Source organism: Loxodonta africana, chromosome 1 (genome assembly GCF_030014295.1).
Source record: "Loxodonta africana isolate mLoxAfr1 chromosome 1, mLoxAfr1.hap2, whole genome shotgun sequence".
NCBI lineage: Eukaryota > Metazoa > Chordata > Mammalia > Proboscidea > Elephantidae > Loxodonta > Loxodonta africana.
In genome coordinates, this window is record NC_087342.1 from 212,575,012 (window position 1) to 212,589,476 (window position 14,465).

At 40.8% G+C, this 14,465-nt stretch overlaps 1 protein-coding gene across 17 annotated transcripts in view; it reads right to left on the minus strand.

Annotated features, from left to right (window-relative positions):
- Positions 1-14,465, minus strand: part of PLAGL1 (PLAG1 like zinc finger 1) — a 146,340-nt gene that overhangs the window by 22,363 nt on the left and 109,512 nt on the right. For 13 of the 17 annotated variants that reach the window (XM_064291741.1, XM_064291674.1, XM_064291724.1 and 10 more), the window contains one exon: positions 11,885-11,958. The gene's annotated coding sequence lies outside the window, so the exon portion shown is untranslated. Of the gene's footprint in view, positions 1-992; positions 1,249-11,884; positions 11,959-14,465 lie in introns of all 17 variants that reach the window. The other 4 variants (XM_064291722.1, XM_064291714.1, XM_064291733.1 and 1 more) reach the window with 2 other exon arrangements.

Consider the following 14,465-nt stretch of genomic DNA (forward strand, 5'->3'; position numbering starts at 1 on the left):
ACAATATGATATTCCAATACAAATCAAAATCATATTCAGTCAAACAATATTCTACCTCAGTTGAGCTCATAAAGCCCTCTGATGCTATTTTATCTAATAATTTATCTTCCACAACTCTCAGAGAGGTAGAAAGGCATCATTATGTCCATCTAACAGAATAGGAAACTCAGAGGACTTAACTTTGCCCATAAAAAAAAAAAAAAACCCATAGACACCAGGTAATGAGATACTACAACTAATACACTCTTCTCAACAAAATGTCTAGCACTTAGTGAACGCCCCAAAGACGTTAGCTTCCGTCAACATCATTATTGACGACAATGATGAACAGAGGCTGAATCCAGGTGTTCTGAGGTAAGTAAGCCAAGTGCTCTTCCCACTTATACCACGCCATGCTCCTAGCCAACACCTGCATGGGCAGTGAACTTCAGCAGTAGCTCTGACAGCAGTACATCCAAATATACCCAGACTAGCTGGATTCCTCAGAGCAGCTGGTATGTGGCCGGCCATCTTCCTGGGCTTATTAATCAGCATATTCCACAGAGGGAACAGGAGCCTTCTACTCATCTTCTTACACACACGAGTTTAGAGTGCAGCTTTAAAGCTTTCTCGCTAACCGGGCTGCCAACAGAAAGTTCCACGTATCTGCAGGTATTATTGCATTTGTGGATGGGGACAGCAGAGGACATGAAAAACTGCTACTTGTATCACCTGATTCCTTGAAATGTACAGTTTTCATGCAGGACTAACCAGGTGCCTTTTCTTCCAGAAGAAAGATTTTCAAATAGTGTACTGATGCTTTTTAGAAAAGAAAAGGCTAAAAGGTATTTTGTTTAAGGTACTTGGCCGCTGGAAGGGGAAATGTATTGATTCTCCAGGGGAGCCTTTTTGGATTACCTAGAACCACATGTCCTTCCCTAATTTTACTAGGTAATTATTAATAAACATGCCCAGCTAGAAATTATTTTAATGAGCTACCACTGATTGCACACCTACTCGGTAACAGGAATCATCAGCTTTGAGGTGGCCACAGAGTCCTCTCAGGATTTTGTTTGAGGATTCAGACCTCTAAGGAGAGCTTTTCCACATCTTCAGTGAAGGCAGCTAGAAAAATGTTCCCCTCATTGCGTCGTAACCCGAGCTCCACTTCAAGAGTGCTCACACATCCGATGATGCGGAGAGCACTAGGGTATGTTTTACAAAGGTTTTCATGCATTTTTTATACATCAATACTCACAGCAGCTTTATCTGTAATTGTAAAAAAAAAAAAAAAAAAAGGAAACAACCCAAATTTTCTTCAGTGGGTAAATGGTTAAACAGACCATGGTACATCTAACCTCTGGAATACTACTTAGCAATAAAAAGGAATGAACAGTTGATATATGCAACAACTTGGATGGATCCCAAGGAAATTACACTAAATGAAAAAAAATCAATTCCATACTACATTTCCATTTGTATAACCAAACCAAAACTAAACCCTCTGCCATCGAGTCGATTCCGACTCATAGCGACCCTATAGGACAGAGTAGAACTGCCCCACAGGGTTTCCAAGGAGTGCCTGGTAGATTCGAACTGCTGACCTTTTGGTTAGCAGCTATAGCTCTTAACCACTATGCCACCAGGGTTTCATTCTTGAAATAACTAAATTATAAAACTGGAGAAGAGACTGGTGGTGGCCAGGGTTTAGGGAGGGGGTAGGCGGCAGGTGTGATGAAGTGGGTGTAATTGTAAAGGGCCAGCATGAGGTGAGCAAACAGTTCTGTTTCATGCATTTTAATAGATGACAATGATTACTTTTAACTTTAAAATCCTGTAGTATTATCTCAACTGGCCTGCCACTCTTGAATTTTAAAATGTCTCAGGTATGCCAGATGGTCAAAGTCTTAAATATTTAGATCATCTGATATATTTTAAAAGTGGAATAAAGTTTCCAAGTGGTAACTTAAAAGATTTTCAGTATCTCGTACAACCTTGCTCACTGAAGATCCTGAAGCATTTATACATGACTTTTGTCCTGAAACTGGATTAGAAAAACTGAAGTTTTTCACTGCTTTCCGCGAGTAGAAAAAAGAACGTATGAAATTGCTTACATAAAATATTCAAAACAGCACTCAGAGGAAAGAGTATAGTCTTTTAAGCCAACAGTGTTAAAATACCATAAAAAGGTATGCAAATCTATACAACAACAGAAGCTGAAACAAATTATGAATTAAAAGAAAGTCAGAAATAACCAGTGGGCACACTAATTTTCAAGAAAAACTTCAATACATGTATAAAAACCAGAAAACCAAACCCGTTGCCGTCGAGTTGAAGCCGACTCCTAGTGACCCTATAGATTTACCAAATTTTCAGCGTGATATGGTTGAAGTCTCTAGGTGGAATATGCAATTTAGGGGTTACCAAACCTGGCTGTGCTTTAGAATCACCAGAGAAAGCTTTTTAAAATACAGATTCCTAGGCCCCAGTACAGACTAACAGAAACCCGCAACTCATAGCCCTGAGAACTTAACGTTTTTAACCCTTTTTTGGGGGGGGGGGACGAGTCTGTAGCTAGCTTTGCACCACTGAACCTTGATGTGTGTTTGGAAACCAGGATCTCTGTTCACCAATTAATTATAAAACTTGTCTTCTTTCAACTAAGACTATTCCAACAAATCGATCCTCTTAGGACGACTGCTTTTCAGGATTTTCTTAACCAGTACGGAGGTAAATCTACTATGAAACAAAGCCAATTATATCTCGCCTAAATGATCTATTCCTTTGGCTGCCTGTTTTCTTCTTTTAATTTGATCAAAAAGCCTATGTCCATTTATTTTATCTGAGAACATCAAGTTAAAAACTGAAAAATCGAGGCCATTTCTAGACAACTAAGTTTTAAAAATAATTCTTTACAATTCAGGTAAAAGCTTAAGGTGGGGAGGTTATTTGCCTGAATCATTCAGATAATTTGCTTTACATTTTTTCTCTGTTTTGCGTGTATAAACACTTCACAAATTATCTTCATGGTCCATCTCTCTTCTTAAAATGCTCAGCAATTGTTGTGATAGTTTAATTGAGTGGTCTCTGAAGGTCTGCATTTATTTCTTAAAGAGCTTTTAAAAAACATTTAAGAGAGTAAAAAGTCTTCCTTTGCTCCTATCCTTCTCACAAACAGACTTATGTATTCAGGCGGGTGGAGCGGGGGGGGCTCTTCTGCTTCCTAGGAAAGGATGCACTAACTTGAGGTACGCAAACCAGGCAGTGGAGTAGCTCAGCTTCATTGTCAAAATATTCAAATTATCACCAAAAGAAAAACGACTCCTTTCTGAATTCAACAATACTCCTCGGCCTCCGAGGGCTCACACAGGAGCTTATTCTTAAGCTGTTCAATGTGCGCCGCTCTCGTGAAAAGGGAGAACTCTGGCAGGAGGAGATGAAGTCCCTCCACCCTTCCCACCTGCCAGCTCAGCACCAGGCTCAGGCTTAAACAGTTAACAGTGCAGCAGAGAGCCCCAGATCAAGCATGGCCTAGGGAGAAAGTCACGTGCGTCAGATGACAATTTAATAAAGGAGAGAAGAGACACTTAGGGACAAGAACACATCTAAGTTTGATAGGGTGCTACTTGCACGCTGCTTTCTTTGCAGGTCGGAATTTAGATTTCGAAATCAGAAAAAAGGGTTTAAATACAGCAATGAGAAAAATGTGCCTGCTTAAAAAAAAATAACTCTCTAAAATTGAACATTGCTAAATATAGATGTTTACCAGTTCCAGGGTAGTAAGAAAAATCACATTTTCTAGGAAAGGGGATTGCCACATTCTGAACACATTATCTAAAGCTATCTTAAATGAATGGGAAAATATTTTTCCAGAAAGGATTTATTCATTGACAACAGAAACAAGTCTCGTGAATCTAGAGCATATGATTTCCAGAATGCATTTCTGCTCTCACGATATGTTTTTCTAGTCATTTGCTTGCGAGAACAGCATGGAAGAACGTGCTTTTTTCTGTTAATGAACTAGGCTAGCCAGCATCTGCTGGGCTTTCACAGAAACCCACTGGACAGAGGGGTTTCCCTCTAGCTTCTCCTCCTCCACTTCTCGCTACTTCTGATCTTACTTGAGCAGATTCTACAAACAGACTTTTTTATTTCTAACGATGCGAATGGGAAAGAAGGAGGTAATCCCCAAACACGGAGGAGTCTCTATCTTGGTTTGCAGGGAAGACTCCTCTAGGTTGGAGATGTGCATGGTTTGTTTTTGAAAAGCCTCTCAAACAAGCTTCTAAACTTTATTTTCTAAAGACTAATTTCAGATGAAAAGGAACACATCTAATTTGGTAGATTCCTGACAACTAAATCTTATTTCAGGGAGGTGGATCATGGTGAACAATGAGGTTATACTTTTGAGGTGGCACCCCTAACTGAGATATTCATATCCACCGTTTTCTTATCTACCGTAAGACAACGGTGTCATTTTAAAGATGACACAGAAGGACATGTTGCAAAAGGGTCACTTAAAGTTTGAGCAGATTCGTGGGCCTGGCACCTGGACTTCTACTTCTCGTATTGTTGTTGCTGTGAGCTGTTGAGTCAATTCCGACTCATAGTGACACTATTTAAGACAGAGTAGAACTGCCTTGTGGTATTTTCAATTGCCTCATATGCATGCAAATCTAGACAATGAATAAGGAAGACCAACGAAGAATTGATGCCTTTAGACTGTGTTGGCGAAGCATACTGAATATACCATGGACTGTCAAAAGAAAGAACAGAGCTGTCTTTGAAGAAGTACAGCCAGAGTGCTCCTTGGAAGCAAGGATGGTGACTTCGTCTCATATACTTTGGACATGTTATCAGGAGGTACCAGACCCTGGAGAAGGACATCATGCTTGGTAAGGTAAAAAAGAGGAAGGGTCAGTAAAAAAGAGGAAGGCCTTCAACAAGATGGACTGACACAGTGGCTGCAACAATGGGCTCAAACATAGCAAAGATTATGATGGCACAGGACCAGGCAGCGTTTTGCTCTGTTGTACACAGGGTCACTATGAATCAGAACTGACTTGATGGCACCTAACAACATCAGTAAAAGAAAGTCGAAACCAACTCAACGGCACCTAAAAATCTTTACAAGAGACATTATACACCTTGAAACCCAAGGTTCCAACTACTTCTTGACGTCAGAGGCTCCCAAACCTCTTAGCTTCAATCTTGATCTTTCAAATTACAGACCAACTACAGTCCTGCGCCTATCAGCCTGCACATCTCCACAGTGCCTGCTCCTCAAGGGTACCCTGTCCTAAAGCGTAGCCTTCATATCTGATCTTGCAAAATGTGCTCCTCCTCCAGCACTGCCTGTTTTAGCTAACGGCACCACTATATAGTAATACCTAATACTTAAATTGAATACGCATCAGGTGACAACCACTGTTCTAGGCATTTATTGCTCTCAACAATGGTTAAGAGTAGGTAGTATTAGTCCCATTTTACTTGTGGGGAAACACGAGGCTTAGTAGTGGTGCTAACTTGCCTATGGCCACACAAAAAGGGAGCAGCTGGGCTGAGAGTTGAATCCAGAGTGTGTGATCTGAAAGTTCATGTTGTTAATAAATCAACCACTTCTCCACGTTGCTTTCCAGTCTCTCCAAGGTCAGAAACTTGGAGTGAAACTAGATTTTTCTCACTGACTAAACTGTACAGATTCTATAAGCTTAAACCAAACCAAACCAAACCCCCTTGCTGTTGAGTCAATTCTGGCTCACAGCAACCCTACAGGACAGAGCAGAACTCTGCAGAAATGCCCCATAGGGTTTCCAAGGCTATACATCTTTACAGAAGCAGACTGCCAAGATCTTTTTCCCGCAGAGCGGCTGGTGGGTTCAAACCATCGACCTTTCAGTTAAGAGCCTAGTGTTAACCACTGCGCCACTAGGGCTCCTTCTTCTATGAGTTTACTCTCCCAAATCGGTTTTGTTCTCTGAATTCCCAGAGTTACCTACTGTTCGGGTGACTTCTGCCTTTATTATTGGCCTCCAAATCAGTGTGGGAGGACAACTTTGGAATTTTGTGTCTGTTCCCCGACAGTTTTCCTTTCAATCTCATTTGAAACAGGTAGCATCCCTTGTAATTCCTCATATTTTGGCCTAGCTGCAGGCAGAGGCAGCCTGAAGAAGTTTGTCTTTGTTAACATCTAACCTCCAACAGGAGATTCTTTTGGACTTCAGGGAGGGAAGGAGAGGGTGAGAAAAAGGCCCCAGGCCTGAAAAAGAGGAAGAGGTCTGTTACCCATCCCCCCACACCCCAGCAAGGGGAGCCCTTGTAGTGCTCTATTTCCCAAGCCAGTGGGCAGAACCCTTGCAAGGACACCCTCGGGCAGTGTGCTCAGGGAGGCCAAGCCTTAGGCAAGAGGTTTCCAGCCTCCACACTCCCACCCACGGGGGGAGAGCTGCAATGCTTCAAGGCACCACTACCCTGATACACTGAGGAAGACTGGTCCCTCACTTCCCAGGTACCAGGGAAATCTCCAGGTTCTAGGACCCATGCCAATGGGAAGTACCAAAACCCAACTAAGCCAGCTGCCATCCAGTTGATTCTGACTCATGGTGACCCATCCATTTCAGAGTAGAACTGTGCTCCATAGAGTTTTCAATGGCTGGTTTTTCAGAAGTAGATCACCAACCTTTCTCCCAACGTGCCTCTGGGTAGATTCTAACCATCAGCCCTTTGGTTAGTAGCCAAGTGCATAACCGTGTGTGCCACCCAGGTACTCCTAATGGGAGTAGGAAGCACCTAAAAATGACTGAGATGAAATTTCCTTCTAGACTGACAGAACCAGGCTGAAGTCTGAATTAAGGTAGTTATATGAAGTGAAAAAAAAAGGAATAATTCTTCCATATTTAAAGTTATAAAGTGAGACTCAGACTTGTGGGGGGCCTCAAAAAGATCTTTAGACTAGTCCATAGCTGTGCTATAGATTAGCTACAACTGCTGGAACTGGGAGCCAATTATTTTTCAGAAAATAAAACACAGAACCCTGTTGCAGATGAGAGTAGACTCTGCAAAGGCTGGCCTGAGGGTAGCCCTGTGCTTTAAAACCCTCAGGCAGATAGAGAAGGAAGGAAGCAAGAGCAGATGTTATTTACTCACAAGATTAACCCCTCTGATTCCCAGGCATGTACTCAGAAAGGGAGAGGCACACAGAAGTTATCTTTAAGCCTTTATCTTAAACTTTGAATTGCTAACCTCTCCCCCACCCCCAAAAAAACAAACCAAACCCACTGCCTTCGAGTCGATTCTGCCTCATAGCGACACCATAGGACAGGGTAGAGCTGCCCCATAGAGTTTCCAAGGAGTCCCTGGCAGATTTGAACTGCAGACCTTTTGGTTAGCAGCCGTAGCACTTAACCACTATGCCACCAGGGTTTCAGCGAAAAGGAAAGAGAGAAACCAGGGCCTTTGGTTTTGAGGTACTTGTTTCCAAGCCTAGACATGCCTCCCAGAGCAGAATGCTGGTATAGGGAGTGAGACTGTTGATTTCCATAAGATGGAAATGACGGTGTGCTAGAAACTAAGGTGCTTTAGAGAAGGGGAGATTCCCTCCCTAGGAGAAGGAATATAAATCCTTCATGTGACAAATCCGTTGATTCAAAGATGCTGCAGTAAGGGTAGGAACTTGTGGCACCAAATGAAATGTCTACAGGAGTTGATTTTGAGGTCAATCATGTCCTCAAAGGAAACTCCACTTCCGTTCTGTGGCTGAACATGTGAGACCTTCAGAAGGTCTAAAGGTGCTAAAAAAAAAAAAAAACAAAACTGAAGAGTCGTCCAAATAAGCCAAGATATGTCAGCCATTACACAGAGATTGAAACTTTTTGCACAGAAAGCAATGGTCAAAAGAACTTCAGATTCACAGGAATCAGCAGGCAGGGACCCCATTTTTCCTGCCAAACAGGCACAGCCTTAAGTCTAACAGGCATGTGAGGCATGGGGCACATCCAGAGGAAGATGACCTGGGAGACAAAGAGCTGTCTGGGGAACAAGTGCCCTGTCTCTGAGGCAGAATTAGGCCAAGATGGTCCCCTAGATTCTGAAACATAAAGCCCTCTTTCTCCTCTACTTTGATTATAAAGAAGATGGCCATTCCATGTTATATTGTACCCAAGAAGAGAACTCACAGACTGGGAACATGGAAGTTAGCATGTGTTGGGCAAGCTGCAGGAATAACTTGGAGAGCCAGAGCAACCAGAGAGCGGGGCCACTCTAGTCTCACAAGGGTTTAACTCCTCCACTGGCACTCGCTCCTTCTCATACCAGACAGGCGACACCCTGGAAGGGCAGTTAGTGGACACCTACATGTCCATCCTCAGCTCCCACCACCTAAAGCAGGCACCCATGTAGAGGAGACTACCTTCCAATCTGCAGTGCCCAAAAATCTGGGTGAGAGCAAGGTATGCTAGTGAGTGGAGGAACAGCCTGCTTTATTGGCCTGTCTTCACATGGCTTCCTTTAAACTCATCGGCGGGGTGAGTAAAGAGCTTGGAGGCACAGTGAAGTCCATGTGAAGGGACGTTTCTACACATGAGCGGAGCGTATGAACCGAGATTCACGCTGACTCCTTTAGTCTCTGTTCCGGCTGGGTCCCCTTCCTTCTAGCCACAATGCTGCTATTAGAGTGATCCTCCTAACATGCAAATCTGCTCCTGTCAGTCTCCTGTTTAGAATTCTTCTATGATTCCATCAGTTTCTGTCAATTGCAACCAAGAGTCCTGGCTAAGCGGAGGCACTGGGAGCTTTTTTTTTTTTTCATCAGGAGAGCCGTGTAGGTCCCAACCTGTGTTACGGAACAGGAGCCCTGGTGGCACAGTGGTTAAGGACTGGGCTACTAACCAACAGGTTGGTGGTTCGAACCCACCAGCTGCTCCTCAGGGGAAAGATGTGGCAGTCTGTTTCCATAAAGATTCATAGCCTTGGAAACCCCCATGGGGCTTTATCCTGTAGGGTTGCTGTGAGTTGGAATCGACTTGAAGGCAATGGGTTTTGTAGGAAGAGACCTCAGACAGTGGACCCACAGATCATGCTTCTGGCTTTATCCCTTATACACAATAAAATGGCCAAGTGGTAATTCCCACAGCAAAATACCTGTGCACGAAATGAACAAGGGCTATATCTGAACACTGAAGCTTCTCTATAAAAACAATTTTTCACAGAGAGTTCCAAATTTTCCCTGAATTGGAGCTAACAAACAACACTCTTGTGTACTTGAGTTGAATATGGGGCAAATGAGAACCATTTCAGGGAAACAACATGAAGTAACTATGATCTTAATGTGTTTCTAATTTACATGGTGATTGTGTGTGTGATGAATCACTTTTTACTCTTGTTGCTCAAAAAGAGGAAAAAATTACCTTGGTAGATGCCACATAATGAATCAATTAAGTTATTCCCCAAATAAAGTATATTTTGTTATCGTATAATATAAACACGCATTAACTTCTAGTGTTATTTTAAATACACTGGTAGAGAAATGTGCCTCATTTACTAATTTCAACAATAATATTAACACTCTTCTATATCATGTCTCTTCAGCTCCTTTAATCCCTCAATTACCTCCATTTTAACTTTTTTGGTTTGTTTCATTTGTTTGGGGAGAAGATATGTTCAGTACAGAAATTTTAACAATATTTCTTAGATAATAACTTTTCTTACTTACGAGTGGTACAAGTTACAGGTTTTACACGACCTTATTCCACTATGTGAGAAGCATACTTATTACCAGGTTGTATTCCTTCAGGTAGTTAAAAAAGCTAACCAAGTGATAATATTGCCCTATACACAACCTAAGAAAGGCAGCGTGGTATAGGAAAAAGAGCACTGGCTTCAAATCAGATGGCTCTAGGTTTGAACACTGGCTTTGCTGCTTGCTGGGTGTATACCCTTAGGCACAAATCCCTAACCTCCCTAAGTCTCAGTCTCCTCATCCATAAAATAGGGATATATCTACTTCTAAAAATCAGTCAGTGAAAATGCTATGGATCACAATGGTCCAACCCACAACCAATCATGGGGATGGCACAGGATCAGGCAGCATTTCATTCCATTGTGCGTGGGGTTGCCATGAGTTGGGGGCCAACTTGATGGCAGCTAACATCATCATCACTCTTTCAAAGCTGTATATATTATATATGTACATATAGAGGCACGATGACTGGTAGAGAGCACAAAGTAGGTGTACAAAGTAGACGTGGCCTGTTAATCTAAGTATCAAGAATGATTTTATGCACAGGATAAACTCACAATTAGGAAACGTTAATAACTTGTTTCAGAATACAATATAGTTAACAGAAAGAGTATAAATGATTGATTCGCTTCAATAATCTTTCTTTAGTTTGGATAATCACAACACAATTCCATTTTCTAACATGTGCCTGTAAAAGTAATTCCTATCATTCATTACCTGCATGCTTCAAAGTTTCGTGTATCATATATTTGAAAGATTCCTAATTCTTTAGTGTAACATTATTTGCTATGCTTTTAGTGACAATATCACGTTTAACTAGAGAAAACCATTACAGATGGGCTTGGCGTGAATTGGGCAAACAGGTATCATAAAGTCACCCGAGTGATATACAGTAGTGATTCTGGCATTTTTGTATCTTGCTAAATTTTTCCTTTTGAATGTGTTGGTGGGGAAGTAGACTAGTTACAATCAGAATCACTTGGATAAGAGGAATTTAAACACGCACATCTAAGATTCTCCTCACTTTAACCATCTACCTAGGGCAGCTGTGCCCAGCCTTTCTAGAAGTCGGCCTCAATAGCATTAAATACATTGGGAAGTGGTTGACCTAGTTTAGGCAAAGTTTTTTTAGATAAAACTATTTAAACTCGTAGATAAACTATAGTTTATCTAGAGGTTTAGAGAAAATAAATCAAGTGTAAGATAAGAAACTTACAAAGGAGACTGGATAAAAATTATGGCATATTACATTGAAGGACATTTTACAAAAAATGTGTGGCAAGGGGCCAAGAGTCATGGTTAAGCAAAACTGCTAGCACTGAAGTTGCAAAACAAGTGGAGGGCTGCTCTTGTGTGAAGAAGGCAAATGGGGAAAACACAACAAAAATGTTAGATATGAAATTTAAGGCTGGAATCAGGGATCGTTATGTTGAAATAGGTGGTTTAAACAAACTGTAATCTCCACAGGCATGGTAGAGAATAGTAAGAAGTAAAAACTTCTGATACATATGGTGACCCTTGCCAACCCTAAATTCCATCAAATAAACACTGGATTTAGTGACATACCTATTTCGTAACTTTAGGAAATCTGGAAAGAACATAGTCAAATCGAGAATCATCTCATGCTATGATTTTAAGAGCAGGTCTTAAGAGACTTTGAACTATATGTAATATACTAAATATCTGACTCAAAATGCAGATAACACCCCAAACGTTCTTCCTCATTATTATGTGCTTTTATTTTAGATATAATAATTTAAAAGCGTCTTTTTAAAACACAGGGAGAGAAATCACAAAGTTTCTAGTAGGCAAATTGTAACAAATGGCAATCCATCCTACAATATCCATTATTTCTAATTTAACACAAATAAATATCAACAATAGTCCTTAGCACGTTCTCTTGATTTTTCTAAAGAGTGAAAAATAGGTTTTTCTAAGTTTATTCTCAACCTGCATCTCTAAACCCTACTTTTCCCTCAAGGCTTAAAGTTCCTCAAATGCAAATTCTCTGATAGCCGTTCTTTTCCAGAACACCTCGTTCTACATGGAAGGGATTTCCACTTTGGTGTGTGTTCTAAAGTAGGGAAAGCATGAGAATGCAGAGTCAGGACTGACCACGGGGCACAGGCTGGGCCGGCATCAGAGAGTTTAGCAGAAGCCGTTACTTACCCTTCTGAGTTTGAAGCCCCGGTGAGTTTAAGGTGTCACACAAAACAGAGGCCACGGCAGACGTGAGAGTAATCCTAGAGGGGGAAAAAAAGACACTGAGAAAAGACCACATTGGCAGTGTGTTAAGTAGCTCAAAGATGCCAGGGTGAGAAACTCTTCTCTCCATCTACATGCCATAGAGCCTGATCCCAACATTCTAAAGGCATGCCTTTAAATCTTTCAAGGATATTTAGTCTTTAGAGGCAATACTGTGACACGGCGAAGAGCATGTGCTTTGGGGCCAGAATGCTTCCATTCAAATCTTGGTGCCACTTACAGCTGGCCACTTAGTGCCACCAGGAGCCACTTAGAAACCTCATGCAAATTGTTTAATCTCCAACTCCCTTTCCTTACCTGTAAAATGGAGATAATGGTACCTACCTCTTAAGACCCTTCTAAGGTTTAAGTAAAATGCTTAACACTGTGCCTCGTGAGCAGTGAGCACTTGCAATATGTCCCAGAAACCCCAGCTCAAGTGAAAATACCTCACAACTTCAAAGCCCTTGGCAGAGACTGAACGATAATCAGAACCTGTCAACTAATTAACTAAGAACACTATCCTTTGAGAATAGGAAATAAGTACCTGAGCAGGACTGGGGGCAGCGGAGGTAAGAACACAGACTGGAGAGCAATTGAAGGGAAGGTGGTAGAGGAATGTACAAAGACTGAAAATGACTTATACTTTTCCATGAAAAGAATGAAGACAGAAAATGGATTATTAACAACTCAATCCTACCAACCCTCACCTTCACAGATAACATTGAGGACCAGCAATCCAATTGGTATTTGAGCACCAACCATAAGCAAACCCTTTCTTTGGGCAGTCTATCCTCACAGGGGGTCCATATTTATGTACTGACCATGGAGGCTTTTTTTTTTTAATAGCAAAACAATATTTATTTGAATCCTACTAATGTCTGAGGTGTAATAATTTAGGTATAAGCTGTTGTCTTAGCTTGCTGAAAAATATCTCACGAAAGGTGACAGTAATGTTGCAACTACTGAACATAGTATTTTAACAGCTTCATTAGTAGACTAATGATTAATTACAAATGATTAGCTATCTAGAAGATCTTTACAATAAGTTAACATCTGGTCTTACATGTTCTTGAATGTAACTGAATTCTACGTAATTTCAGAATAGTCTTTCTTGCAATTAAATCTAGTGGGTAAGGAGGTCGTCTCCCTTCGTTTATTACTGTTGTTGGGTGGGCTGCTTCATTTAGTCAGTCTGGATGGGCAGCAAGCTGTGGCAGAGGAAAGTATCTGGTATCTTTCCACTAGAAAGTTTGCTTATATAAATAAGCACCCATTCATACACACACACACAGATATACAATGCGTGGATCCCCAAACTTATTTTCAGGGTTTGACTCTTAAATTACTTGAAATCCTTCTTTTTGGATATGAGAGCAGTCTCCAGTCCTGAGAAAAAGGCTTTTTCAATAGACAACTACATATCTGAAGTTATCTGACGTCTACAAGCACAGCAAGGACACAATTTTTAACTGCAGTCACGTCCTTGGCCTGTATGTAGCTCTTTTTATCAATGAAGATGAAGACATGTCTCAACCCTGAAAGCTAAAACATCAAATGGAAAAATGCAGTTTGATTGCGATTTCCTCTTTTTCCCATCTACCCTTCTGCCCTTCCCTACTTTGGTATGATATCACGCAAAATGAATTCCAGAAACTGGGAGGACAGAGCAGCCAAGTTATAAAACTTAAGTGCTATGCTTAATGCTTTCTTATCTACAAGTTAATACTTATGGGGGTGAGGGGATAGTTGGCCAATGATGAAACCTTGGTAATTTTCCTGTTTCACAACAAATCTGAAATCCCAGCAGAATCACAACCTGCTGAATCGGCTACATTTTTACAACCTATACAACGGCCTGGACCTCCACATGATCTTGACCCCAACTCACAAATTTGTAAACCTGCTTTTAAACTTTATCCCTACCCTTAATCATAACAGAAATCCAAATTAATTTCTTTAAAAATAATTTCAGTAGTAAAAACGAAAAATAACTGAGTAAACTACTAGCCAGTTTCTGTACTTGTGTGTTTACCTTTTTTTTTTCTTTTTCACACTTTCTAAAATTTTCTGTCATGATTTTATGATGTTATTTTCCCAAAGAGTGTTGACAACCATTCCCCATTTAAAGCTCTGGTTTAAAAAAGAAATAGGTTGTAACTTCAGAAGAGCTCAGAAATTGAGTTTGTCCTAAGATCCTGTAGTCTTATGGAATTGACGTTTCCTTTACACTTTTCAATGTGAAGTGACGGTGTTTGTTTGCTTCCTTGGATAAGGAATTCCTAACATCCAGGGGTAGTAAATCTGGTTAAAGAAATTGTCAAAGCATGTTTTGTTTTGCATTATTTAACATTACATCATAGTATTAAATCACGTAAAATGGAAGCTTTATCCATCTCAATCACTAAACCTGGTCAAGTGAAAGTCTATGAAACTCTAAAAGCTTTTCTTCTTACTGAAAAACTTAATTATTATCGTAAGATTTATTTATAGGAAGGAACATTAG